Below are 14,144 nucleotides of genomic sequence, written 5' to 3' on the forward strand. Positions count from 1 at the left end.
ATACTACTGGCCATTAAAATTGCTACACCACGAAGATGACGTGCTACAGACGCGAAATTTAACCGACAGGAAGGAGATGCTGTGATATCCAAATGATTAGCTTTTCAGAGCATTTACACAAGGTTGGAGCCGGTGGCGACACCTACAACGTGCTGACATGACGAAAGTTTCCAACCGATTTCTCATACACAAATAGCAGTTGACCGGCGTTTGCAGCAGCATGGACTATCAGCTCGGAGACCATGGCTGCGGTTACCCTTGACGCTGCATCACAGACAAGAGCGCCTGCGATGGTGTACTCAACGACGAACCTCAGTGCACGAATGGTAAAACGTCATTTTTTGGGATGAATCCTGGTTCTGTTTACAGCATCATGATGGTCGCATCCGTGTTTGGCGACATCGCGGTGAACGCACATTGGAAGCGTGTATTCGTCATCGCCATACTGGCGTATCACCCGGCGTGATGGTATGGCGTGCCATTGGTTACACGTCTCGGTCACCTCTTCTTCGCATTGACGGCACTTTGAACAGTGGACGTTACATTTCAGATGTGGTACAAACCGTGGCTCTACCCCTCATTCGATCCCTGCGAAACGCTACATTTCAGCAGGATAATGCACGACCGCATGTTTCAAGTCCTGTACAGGCCTTTCTGGATACAGAAAATGTTCGACTGCTGCCCTGGCCAGCACATTGTCCAGATCTCTCACCTACTGAAAATGTGTGGTCAATGGTGGGCGAGCAACTGGCTCGTCACAATACGCCAGTCACTACTCTTGATGAACTGTGGTATCGTGTTGAAGCTGCATGGGCAGCTGTACATGTACACGCCATCCAAGCTCTGTTTGACTTAATGCCAAGGCGTATCAAGGCCGTTATTACGACCAGATGTGGTTGTTCTGGGTACTGATTTCTCAGGATCTATGCACCCAAATTGCGTGAAAATGTAATCACATGTCAGTTCTAGTATAATATATTTGTCCTATGAATAACCGTTTATCATCTGCATTTATTCTTGGTGTAGCAATTTTAATGGCCAGTAGTGTAGTATTTTCTTCTAAAGTCACCCTTCTGCGTAATACTGAGGCCACCCGTTTGCTCTCCCGACAACTGATAAGTTCGTGGCAATTAATTTTACTTGGTAACGTTGCATGTAGACATTTAACCTGTGTAACAAAATCAAGAGACTTACCATTAATGCTCTAATCGGATACAACAGGACATATTTCCTTGTCTGAGACGACCAAATGATTGAACAGAGAATGCTTTTTTTTCCTATACATTGCACGTAACGAAAAATTCATCTGAACAGCATAGGATTGAATTGGATTCCCCTTCGTACGCTATGAAAACACTTTACTTGCATAATAGCTGTTAATATAATATTACTGTTACGTAGTTTGAATTTGCAAGATAATTTATCTCTAAATTTAGTATTAGGACCTTGCAGACAAATATAAATATATTTAATATATCAGGAAACCATCATCCAAGTCCCTCGTGTGTAGCTATCAGTGAAGGCACTCAAAACCAACTGGGCGCTATAATCGGTTGACGCTACGTCTCATTGTTAATAATAAAGCGTGGTTAAGTTCTTTATTCAGTTCTAAGGTAGCCGAATTGATAGCTCAGTTGAAGTACTAAATGCCAAAGTTACATTCCTGTTTCGATCTTGGTCCAGCACAATTTGAAGGTCAAAACTGTCAAATAATAATAAAACGAAACAACATAGTTTATTTCAGCTGTTCTCAAACTGAAACTAAGCTGAATAAGAATATAGTTAATAATAAATAAATTAATTAGTGGAAGTATAGAAATAAAAAACAACTAACTACTCGTGTCGTGTGGAATTAACTTCCTAGACAAATGGTTCTTGGCTAATATACTTACTGCAGTGATATCCAGTTATTCGAAACAAACTCGAAGATTATAACTGGATTCAGAGAGAAGATCAAAACTTCATGCAACATGCCCGAGCCGAGGTATCTTTTGGGTCTGAGGAGAATGTTTTATTATTATTCAAACGAGCAAGGTCAACGGCTCAACCGCTGTCATGAATAGTTTACAGGTTGCAGCTACTCCTGCAAATGAAATATCAGATTTATGGAAGAAGCTACTTCTCTCTATTTATTTCGTACCATCCTTTGGGTGTTACAGTACACAAGCGGCAGCGTAATTTTTCTTGTATGCAGAATATAGGTGCAGACAGATGATGATCCAGTCATCAACTCGAAAGATTGGTTTGACGAAGGATTCCAGGTCCTTTGCTTGCCAGTTTACAAGACAGTCTGTGATGCTTGATGTAGTAGCTGAGCTGAAATGAAGATGTTCATACATCATGCATCGCAGACTGCCTTGTAAACTCATTTGTAGGTCGGAGGTTCTTTCCTCTGATGATACGTTCACAACCAGTTTCTAGCAACGAGTCATGTCGTAATGTATGTCCAACTTACGTTTCATTTGTCTTCCTCACAGTTCACGTCCCGTAACCATATATAGTGGTGTCCTTCAAACACAGCTTTTGATGAAATTTATGTTTTCTCGAGGTTTACATTTTTGGATGTTAGTAGCTGTTTATTTTTATAGATAGCTCTTTTGACGTGTGCAGTCATTGCTACCACGTGATTCTTGCATTTTTCTCGGTTGTCAATTTTACTGCCGAGAAAGCGAAATTCGATCCTCTTTCAAGAGTGCCTTGCCCAAGTTTAACATTTACCCATCCAGCTTCTCTACCAACTACACCCACCATTACCTTAGTATAAATATCATATAGTCCCGGTTTTTGTGTTTATGTACATATTACAGCTATTAGCTTACATCAACAAAGATTACGATAAGCACAGAAGGCTTGGGTGCCGTAAGCCGATGTTATAAGAGACACCTAATGTGCACGAGTCAGGTTCAGACGGCCTGCCACCTAGCGGTAGACGAGTTACACTTGAGCTAAATGGTTCAAATGGTTCTGAGCACTATGGGACTGAACTTCTAAGGTCATCAGTCCACAAGAACTTAGAACTACTTAAACCTAACTAACCTAAGGACATCACACACATCCATGGCCGAGGATTCGAACCTGTGGTCGTAGCGGTCGCGTGGCTCTAGACTGTAGCGCCTAGAACCGCTCGGCCACCACGGCCGGCTACACTTGAGCTCTTGAGGACTATTCCGGCTATTGTGCGAGAGATTCTGCACGTTTTTCAGTGAGTAATATTTTCTAAACAATAAAATAAATGACAATTCTCTTTTTTATTGCCATTGAGAAAAGCTCTATGTCTAATGCTAGCTTTCTATTGTAAAAATAGAATGGAACAAAGAGAACGTACGCGTGCTTATTGATGCATACATCAGGGAAGGGTGTCTGACCCACGTGATATGCTGTACCGTAATAAGGTACGTCTACAAATATTTAATTCTGAGTTTATATGTTTTATGCAAACGTGTATATAATTTTACATTTGAAATGTGTATGTATCACGTTAATTGGTGAGTTTCCGCACGTGTTTGATTTGATTGTATCTTTTGTATGATCTCAACAGGCTAGGAAGGACGCTGTCGAAAAAATGGCAGACCAGTGAGGACTGTAAAAGCCGTTGTGCGCTTTGCCGTCACACTGCCGTGCCGGGCTGGAAAAGATAAAAGAGCGACTGATACGAGTGGCACAGACATGACAAAAATGCATAAACCGAGCATTTGGTGGCTCCCCCATTACTGTGTTACTTGTGCAAATCCTGTCAAGTACAGTCGACAGAAGCTTGTCAAGACAATTCACATCCATTCTGCCGAGGTTTCGTAAATATTTTTGGATTTTCAGGCCTCGACTGCTTTGTTGACAGGGAGTGTATGCTCCTCCTTCCCACCTAGGGTCAAACACAATTCCTAGACCTGGCGTTACGTCGTCGTCCTGTCCTTCTCCCAACGATTACGGCGGCCACTGTCGTGCAAAGATAATTGCGTCCTCCACGTACAAAACGCTGTGAAACGTAAACATTGACAGTCATTTGTCTGTACCAGCATGATATGAAAGGAAAACTTTAATCCACGATTCTGTATAATCATAACCTAATTTCATTCTAGTTGCAAAAGAGAACAATAACTTCTTGACAAATACGAACACAAAGCTCTCAGAAGTATCAATATGAGTAAGAAGGGGCTTTTACACTCAACGACGTAAGCAAGCCTGCAGTTCCGAGTATGTAGCCCTGGGGCCATCACGAAACTAGCTCACAGTTTTAAATGTTGGCAGTAGAGTATAAGATCGTCCAGATTAGGGGAAAAAGTGCTTTGATATCAATAAAACGGATAGATTTGCAGAGGACAGTGATGATTGATTCTGCGCCGCAAAGTATGGCAGCTATAAAAGTTCTGCTTAATCCCCTCTCGTGACAAATTCACTGCTGGATTTACGCGATACCGCCACAATTGACGGCTCTCTAATTACTGGACAGGCGGAAGGATGGCTGCCTGACAAGAGGAGATTTGAGTGTCTTCGGTTGGTATGTGACTGTTGGGCTTTACACAGGTTTCCCTATCAGCGTCCGTTGTCACTATCCACCTTGCTGACATAACGATTAGCGATGGTGGTAAACAACTCTCACCCCCGTTTATCTTCGTATCTGTGTTGCACTGAAAACATCTGCGCTACAGTGCAAATGCCAACGACATGCGCTTTCTCTTGTTTGAAAGCAATCTTCTTCCTTCGCTCACTTTTTCGACAACACTGGGCGCACTGTAAACTGAGGTCACAAAAGTAATAGGGCAGCGATATACACATATACAGATGGCGGTAGTATAGCGTAGCCAAGGCATAAAAGGGCAGTGCAATGGCGGAGTCGTCATTTGTACTCAGGTGAGTCATGTGAAAAGGTTTCCGACGTGATTATAACTGCATGACGGGAACTGACAGACTTCGAACGTGGAATGATAGCTGGAACCAGACGCATGGGACATTCCACTTCGGAAATCATTAGAGAATTCAATATTCCGAGAACCACAGTATCACAAGTGTGGCGAGCATACCAAATTTCAGGCAATACCTCTCACCACGAACAACGCAATGGTCGACGGATCCACTTAACAACCGAGAGCAATGGTGCTTGTGTAGAGTTGTTGGTGCTAACACTGGACGAAATAAATGGTTCAAATGGCTCTGAGCACTATGGGACTTAACATCTGAGGTCATCAGTCCCCTAGACTACTTTAACCTAACTAACCTAAGGACATCACACACATCCATGTCCGAGGCAGGATTCGAGCCTGCGACCGTAGCGGTCGCGCGGTTCCAGACTGTAGCGCCTAGAACCGCTCGGCCACCCGGCCGGCTGGACGAAATATCCGCACGAATCAATGTGGGACTATGACAAACGAATCCGTTCGGACAGTGTGAAGAAATTTGCACTAACGGGCTATGGCAGAAGACGGCCGACGCGAGTGCCTTTGCTAACAGAACGACATAGCCTTCAGCGCCTCTCCTGGGCTCATGCCAATCGATTGAACCCTAGATAACAGGAAAACCGTGGCCGGGTCAGATGATTTTCGATTTCAGTTGGTAAGAGCGGACGGCAGGGTTCGGATGTGGCTCACGCCCAAAATGGGTGCAAGCTGTCGTTAAGGCACTGTGCGAGCAGGTGGTGACTCCATAATTGTGTGGGTCGTGTTTTCACGGAAGGGCCTGGGCCTTCCGGTCCAACTGAACCGATCATTGAAGGGAAATGGTGATGTTCGGCTACTTGGAGACCAATTTCAGCCATTCACAGACTTCGCTTTCCGAAACAACGATGGAATTTTTATGGATCACAATGCACCGTGTTACTGGGCCACAATTGTTTGCGATTGGTTTGAAGATCACTCTGGACAATTCGAGCAGGTGATTTGGTCGCCCGACATGAGTCGCAGCGAACATTTATGGAGACGTAATCGAGAGGTCAGATTGTACACAAAATCCTGCACTGGCAACGCTTTCGCCATTATGGACAGCTATAGAGGTAGCATTCAACGACTCGCTGAGCCCATGCCACGGCGACTCGCTGCACTTCAATGTACTGCTCACCTTGTGTCTTGTATCCAGTTCTGCTCGGTTCTGCTTCGGGTTTATTTTTCCTGCAGTCTTCCTTAAACGTTAACAACGGTGTGGATAGGTTTACTGATGGAGAGTACACCGGCACGCACCTCGTGTACGGGTCCGCTGAATGTAGTGGTGGCAAAACGGCGATATCCTGAGCTGCCCCCGCAGTAGCAGCAGCAACCACGTCACAGTGCTTTGGCATCTGAGGTTATTGCATTACTCTGTTTTGAGTTGAACGTTTTTGTGATTGTCCATTACAGGTTTCTTCACCTTCGTGGCGCCATTTTCACAGAAATAAAGATGACTGGGGTAACAAACCGAAAAATCAATTATTGGTTCGTAACGAGTCACTGGACCTGGAAGAGCAGTTGAACGGAATGGACAGTGTCTTGGAAGGAGGATATAAGATGAACATCAACAAAAGCAAAACGAAGATAATGGAATGTAGTCGAATTGAACCGGGTGATGCTGAGGGAATAAGATTAAGAAATGAGACACTTCAAGTAGTAAATGAGTTTTGCTATTTATGGAGCAAAATAACTGATGATGGTCGAAGTAAAGAGGATATAAAATGTACACTGGCAATGGCAAGGAAAGCGTTTCTGAAGAAGAGAAATTTGTTAATATCGAGTAGATTTAAGTGTCAGGAAGTCGTTTCTAAAAGTATTTGTATGGAGTGTAGCCATGTATGGAAGTGAAACATGGACGATAAATAGTTTGGACAAGAAGAGAATAGAAGCTTTTGAAATGTGGTGCTATAGAAGAATGCTGAAGATTAGATCGCTAGATCACGTAAGTAATGAGGAGGTATTGAACAGAAATGGGGAGAAGAGAAATTTGTGGCACAACTTGACTAGAAGAAGAGATCGTTGGTAGGACATGTTCTGAGGCATCATGGGATCACCAATTTAGTACTGGAGGGCAGCGTGGAGTGTAAAAATCGTAGAGGAAGACCAAGAGATGAATACACAAAGCAGATTTAGAAGCATGTAGGTTGCAGTAAGTACTGGGAGATGAAGAAGCTTGCACAGGATAGAGTAGCATCAACCAGTCTCTGGATTGAAGACAACAACAACAACAAACGAGTCACTGGACCCACGTGTTCCCTACATCAAAACACCAAAAAATTTCCCTGAACGACCTCTAAAAATTTTATGGATGACCCTGTATAACAGAGGAGCTGCTTCACTGAAGGAATAGTGTGCATCCACAATGTCAAATGGGTTTACGGGCAAATTAACAGCGACAGGCTCCGTAATTATAAGTATTAAATTTTTATCAGCTACAGTGTATTTCTTGTAATGGTTGCACTTCAGTAACACGATAAGTGTTTTCTGTCATACGATCATTTTGAGTTCTATGTCATAAAGTGATCTGTTCTCTTATGAGGGATCACTTTGTAATAATCACAGATCTAGGTGACTATCATCTTTTACATGAAACGGCGACGACAAACTGTTGTGAAACACCGAACGCTACAGACCTCTCTCGACATGTGACCCCCTGATTATCTAATACATGCTTCCATTATTACTGCTTACATATTTATGTGTATTTCTGCTGTATTTCTCGTACTTTTTGTACAGCAACGAAACTCCAAATATAATCGATGAATTACTGACATTAATTATATGTAACTGAAGGTGATGTGAAAGTATGCAGAAAATACGTTTGACTCAATCAGGATTTAGGATTTTCATTCCGGTTTCAAGCATCTAGTGGCACTGGTCAGAAGAAACCTGTCAGCTGGACGATTCGCTGTCGTCATGTTATCAACTAAAACTTGGAGATTGCAATATTTAGTAATTACATTCAGTCCCTAACTTTACCAGAAAGCAGCAAATACTGCCCACGTTTAACTAAAGCACCGCCTTTAATAATAACAGTGCATATCGTTATTCATTTGCTAATTTTTTCCTGTTTTGATTCTGTGTTTTAATTTCTGTTTCGTTACAAATTACGTAATCCTAGCAATTACTTAACTAGGCGTGAAAAGTATAAAAAGACGTAATATATATTTCGAAAACGAGATACATTAGCGTGAAGTCTTCTAAATATCCACAGCAAGTGCTGAAGAGTGCTAAATAAAATAAAGGTTATATCCGCAAAGCAATCAATGTCTTCAATTGATTTAGAACATCAAATGTTGCTTTTTCTGTTTGTGGTTATTTTTATGAGCACACGTGTTTGTTTGCGGACCGCCTGGCAAAATAAAGGCTCTTTCTGTCAAAATTAGCGTTTTAGCTTGTCGACTGTCTCGACATACAAAAATGTTAGAGCCTCTTCAGTTCTAATGCGATACCACGTCAAAAAAACGTGCATAATTGAAAGATTGTTGGTTTCAAAAACATCCCAAAGTTCTATGAAGGAAAGTCTGTCCCATTTGACATCGTGAAATTCCAATCCCCTTGTGACGCAGCGCGCCCAGAGGAACACGAAATCTGGCCGGGCTGCCGTGGGCGTTGCGTAAAAGCTGTTTGTCTCTCGAAACTTCCTTCTGGCGACAAACATTCTAGTGGGAGAAAGGGACGGGTTCCAACTGCAATATTCATTGCCTTCTTTCAGCTGAAAAATTACCACTCCGCTTTCAAACGTCTAGTGACTGGTCATCCGAAGAAAGCTTTAGTTGGACGATTCGGAGTCATGTTACCAATTAAAACTTGGAGACTCTATTTAACACACACCATTCTCTACGCCTCTGCCGGTTTCTACAAATAACGTCCAAAACACCACAAATGTATTAGATCATGATGTTCGCACGTAATGCTCATCTAGGGTAAAGTTCACTGCTGAAATCGAAGGGTGTACATTACAAATAAAATCAAAGAGAGAGTTAAAATATTATACATCAAATGGTTTTAATAAAGCGATAAATGCTATAATTCAAGTATTCAATTAGAATATTATGTACGTTTGTTCATGTTTGCCAGCAGCAGCAGCAGTGAACACATTGTTTAACATTAAAGTATGCTGCAGTCAAAACACGTGCAAATATTTGTGTGTGTACTTTCAATAGCCCTTTGAACTACTCTTGGTCTACGGCTGCCTCTTATGTCGACAGTCAATGTATATACAAAGGTCCAACAGAAAAAAAACTATTCTGCTCCGAATAAATTATTAGGTCAGACCTACATCAAGAAATTTTATCTTCGAAAGTAAGTTTCAATCAGATAGATGTTGACAGCGATGAGTAATCGCATCTTCTGTTTGGTTACAAATGTTATTTGAGAGAGTAAAATTTCTCGTAGCAGACTTGACTTTACAATAAGCCATGCGACACAGAACGATCATCTTCAAAGTCTTGACTGATGACTCATAGGGATACTAAGATGATGGATTATTTGCCTGAAAATGCTGGTAGCAAAATAAAGTAATTCATCTTAGTAGCTTCCGTTGTTTCCAACATGAGTTCCATCAGTTAAAATCTATTACTTTTTACATTTAACAACGTCCATTCTTCCTCAGCGTAACCAATACCTCATACCTGTTCTCAGAGATTTTCCTGCACATTTGTGTAAAACTCGACGATGAGATGGAAACGAAACAGGAGTACAAACTGGACTAAGTGATGAAGCAAATCTGCCGCGTTCTTTTCAATATGAAATTACAACAAGTTAACTCATGGCTGCAATGATGTATCTCCATCTCATATGCGCTGTAGATCTATGCGTAGCTGCCATTGAGTGAGGCTGTGATTTGTTGTAACACTAAATGAATTGGTGGTGGTGTGACTAACTTGTATGTAGGAATTTCCCGTGCTTTAAAGATTTCATAAGGTGGAGCGTGGAGTAGTTGCCATAAATTAATAACTGAACTCCGACACACGGGTTTCCTCGTCGAAGAAAGGGGCAATAAATATGCATTAGTGTCTGTCCCGTTGAACTTTTGAAAGCAGATACTTCTTTTCAAAACACCATTGTCGATTTTTGCCGTTTCCTTAACTATAAACTGTTGCGCCGCTGTTAATTTACTTGGCACGATTGAGTAAAAGTGAGATACTGCCCACAGATAACGCCAGAGGCCGTGGAAGCAGGTCATTTCGGGTAGGCCGGGGCTACCTGTCGTCCTCCGTGGGCCGAGACGGTTACAACATGCTACGACCAAGCGTGACTGCATTGATGCAGCAGAAAAGCAGATACGCTGTGACATGTGTGACCTGATTGCTAAAGGTCTGAGCCTTGGGTCTGTTTTGGATCACGGGATATGAACCGATGCTCTCGTAAAACAAGGACGGTCTTTTAATGCTAACTAGCTCGGAAACGGCGCAACATGTCTAATTTCTTGCTTGAAATTTATTTCTCAGAACAATTTACCCTGCAACACTCTTACAAGGTGTTCAGACTGTTTCTGACTACCCTGTATAATTGCCATGTCGTAGGATACGTATCAAAACTTTGTAGAATTGCCGTGAGCTGGATCAGGTGACGATCTCCTGAAGGAAGGAGGCGTGTTGTGCTGCTAATTTACTCGGCACGTCTGGGTGAAATTGCACCACCAACGGCTATTGCAAGAGGCGGTGGAAGCTAGTCAGTTCGGACTGCCCAGCCGAAGTAACATAGGAGGCTACCTGGTGATACGGCAAGTTCTGTCTTCGAGGCGGTTACCACACGCTACGGCCAGAGGCGTAGAAGAGTCGACAGCAAAAAGGCAGAGCCACTGTGGATGGGTGACCTTTACAGTGACAAGTGTAACAGGCGCCGACAGCAACCCGCATATCACGGCGACGGTACAGTCCGCGTGAGGCGGAAATTCAAACCAGCCAGCTTACTGGCAGATCAACATAGGGCGACACCAGTAACCGGGCCAGCGGCAGATCCAGCGCGCACAGACAGAACTATTTCCTACTTCCGCCGAAACTAAGTTAGAGCCAATCAAACAGAAGAATTACACCGCGAAACGACTATTTAGGCCCGCGCCGCGACGACCGACATGCAGGGCAATCGACACGACATGGTATCCAGGCAGGAGTACCCCAAGGAAGCATCCTAGGGCCCTTACTGTTTAACCTCCACATTAACGACCTCCCAGCTACACACAACACGACGGTGGCAATCTACGCAGATAACACTGCAATCCTTGCGCAAGATTGGAAGCCGTCTAACATCAACTCACGACTACAGACTGCACTCAGTGCGTAGCAAGCCGCTACTGCCCTTACTACCCGTCCTACTGTCGCAGAGGTTTTTTTCCCTTGGCGCTTGCCTTGGCATTTTTTTCCTCTGCCCTTACAACCGCTACCCTTCAATCGCTTTCGTCCACTTTCTGTCTCCTGATGGACCATGTTAATGAGTAATCTTACCCAGACGCATGGATAACATCACAGCCCGCACCCTATGACTCCTGATTCAAAAACTAACATGTTATACGGAGATGACAGTAGACCTTTTGGTTTGGTTATCACGTTGGTGTGGGCGTGGAGGGGCCCCATCCTTTATTATGGCTGCCAGCAGTTCCAGCGCAGACAGCCGCACTAGGGAGACCTCGCCCGGACGGCGTGCTCGACGATCAACTCTTCGCCGTCACCGTGAACTGAGAATGGCCAAAAGGGACATCGCAGAATGTAGAGGGCTTTTTATTCTGTTTTGCTACGTCTCGAACATTTGAGAAGTGTTGGACTTAGAGCCAGAATTACAAAATTAAAATCTGTAGGAACGAAAGGGATTCAACTTGTGACCTTTATTTTTTGGAACTCGGATTATCTGAACATTCACTCAGGGAAGAAAGCTTTTACTTTTTTCCTTCTGAAGTTACTGTGTTCACCCCAGATCTGCGAGTTTATTTCTTGTGTTGTAAATAAATCTTTAACTGGTATAACTGGTGAACGTTTCGTGTTATTTAACGGAAGGAAGGGACAAATCAACCTTGTTGCTTCACATCGGAGCTGTGGCTCTGATGTGCCTTATGGAATAGGAACCATAGCTTCAGCAAAACAAGGACGGTCCAAGCCCATTTATAGACAGGGGTATTGCAGTGTGCCAGCCAACAAATCCGAGGGGTGATCTATGAGTGTACATGCACCAAGTCACCACCTCTGTGCCCTACTGCCGCCAGCTGCGGCCCTTTCGTTTGCGCAGAGTCGAATGCTGTCACCTTAGCGCGCTCCAACCGGAGGGGCACCTGTGGGGGTCCACCTGAGCCACTGCTGGCCTCCTGCTCTGGTGGCGCACAGTTGGAGATCAGGGCCGTGCAGCCGCTCAGCCACCGTCACTTGTGTAGGCAAACTCCTTGTCCACCAATCCTCAAGTGGGCACACACGCCTGTTCCTGTGAGCCGTCTTATCCGCACTGAGTCTGCCTAGGTGCCTCTAGTCTGCTTTCGGGCTGCTGCCTACTCCTGTGGTCTGTGTCCTTGCCAAGTCGCTGCCATCGTCACTCCAGCCAACTCGCAACTCTGCTGGGTCACGAGCTGATAGCTGCATCTCTCCACTGGCCAAATACAGCTTACATCGTGGGGCACTACCTTTGCTGAGCGTCGTCATGGCTTGTTTGTTGAGCAATAAAAAATGTGTTAACGATGATATTTTCATGACGATATGTATCACGACTCCCAGAGATGCACTTGCGCTCACCACACCACTGCTACCCCACCTGGAGATGCACTTGCGCTCACCACACCACTGCTACCCCACCTGGAGCAGCGAATTACTGGCCTTTCAACCTGGTTCCACCACTCACCAGAAGGGTAGCCATCCCAGACTCTTTAACAACGAGACTTAGTCAGCTGTATAGCTTCTCAAGGCAGCTCATTGTGCTGAGTTGTCTCAACAGCAAGGTAATGAAAGTTCACCCTATGTTTGTAACAAGCCTGTATGAGTGCAATGGTTATCAGTCTAAGGATGTAAAGGATGATGTGGTCATTGCTGACACCGTTTGTAAGGGAGTGGAGACAAGTTGTTCTCCAGAGGAAGAGGAGAGTAAGTACGGAAGATGTGGGCAGCCACTGGCGATAGTTTATTGACTAGTGGTTTCGACAGGTGGTGTTAGAGAGTTCTCAGGAGGCAGGCAGTGTCGGGCAGATGACGATGCACCAGTGCCAATGCTTTTGTTAATAAGGCTCGGCAGTAACCTTGCTTAGCTGCGCATCGTTCGCCCCATGTACTGTTTAAGCAGCCAGCGCCCCTGCTCCCATAGGTGCGTTCGAAATGTGCCATTATTCAGTATAGCGGAACACGGCTGCGTCGCACGGGGTCGAGTCCCAAACCAGTGACTGGAGGGCGGTGGCTGGTGATGGGGAACCCTTGTGGCCCTGAGCTGAGGGGATGTTAGCCCGAGACCCGACCCGTTCAGGCTACGGCGTTGCGGACGTTAACAGACTCGCGACAGATGCCAACACACAGCGGACATCCATTAGAAGCCCAGCAGCCTCGACATACTCAGTCTGGCCGGACAGCCAGGTTTTACACACAAGGCAGGTCTTGTTGCGGCTGAGGTCACGGACGCCGCCTGCCAAACGCCGTCGAAATGTCTCGAAACGCCGGTTTTGCCCCAGCGCTCTGGCGCAGTTCCAGAGTGCCTGGTATGGCGTAAGAACCGAACCTGCGGGTGTCGGCAGTCGGCTGGATTTCAGCATCGGGCCCTGGCTTGCGTCGGCACCGCTACATGAGATACCACTAAACCCCGATTCTTTAAACAATCTGACTCCCATATTTAGAGCAGCTTCAAACATCTGAGTAATTTGAAACTTCCTGGCAGATTAAAACTGTGTGCCGGGCCGAGACTCAAACTCGGGACCTTTGCCTTTCGCGGGCAAGTGCTCTACCAACTGAGCTACCCAAGCATGAGTCACGACCCGTCCTCACAGCTTTACTTCTGCCAGTACCTCGTCTCCTACCTTTCAAACTTTACAAAAGCTCTCCTGCGAACCTTGCAGAACCTTGCACACAGTTTTAATCTGCCAGGAAGTTTCATATCACCGCACACTCCGCTGCAGAGTGAAAATTCTCATTCTGGAAACATCCTCCAGGCTGTGGCTAAGCCATGTCTCCGCAATATCTTTTCTTTCAGGAGTGCTAGTTCTGCAAGGTTCGCAGGAGAGCTTCTGTAGAGTTTGGAGGTAGGAGACGAGGTACTGGCATAAGTAAA

The 14,144-nt window shown here is 44.7% G+C and overlaps 1 protein-coding gene across 1 annotated transcript in view; it reads right to left on the reverse strand.

Annotated features, from left to right (window-relative positions):
- The window catches only part of LOC124605382 (fumarylacetoacetate hydrolase domain-containing protein 2), a 134,814-nt gene that overhangs the window by 49,078 nt on the left and 71,592 nt on the right, over window positions 1–14,144 (reverse strand). The window lies entirely within an intron of this gene.

This window comes from Schistocerca americana, chromosome 3 (assembly GCF_021461395.2).
Source record: "Schistocerca americana isolate TAMUIC-IGC-003095 chromosome 3, iqSchAmer2.1, whole genome shotgun sequence".
Classification (NCBI taxonomy): Eukaryota; Metazoa; Arthropoda; class Insecta; order Orthoptera; family Acrididae; genus Schistocerca; species Schistocerca americana.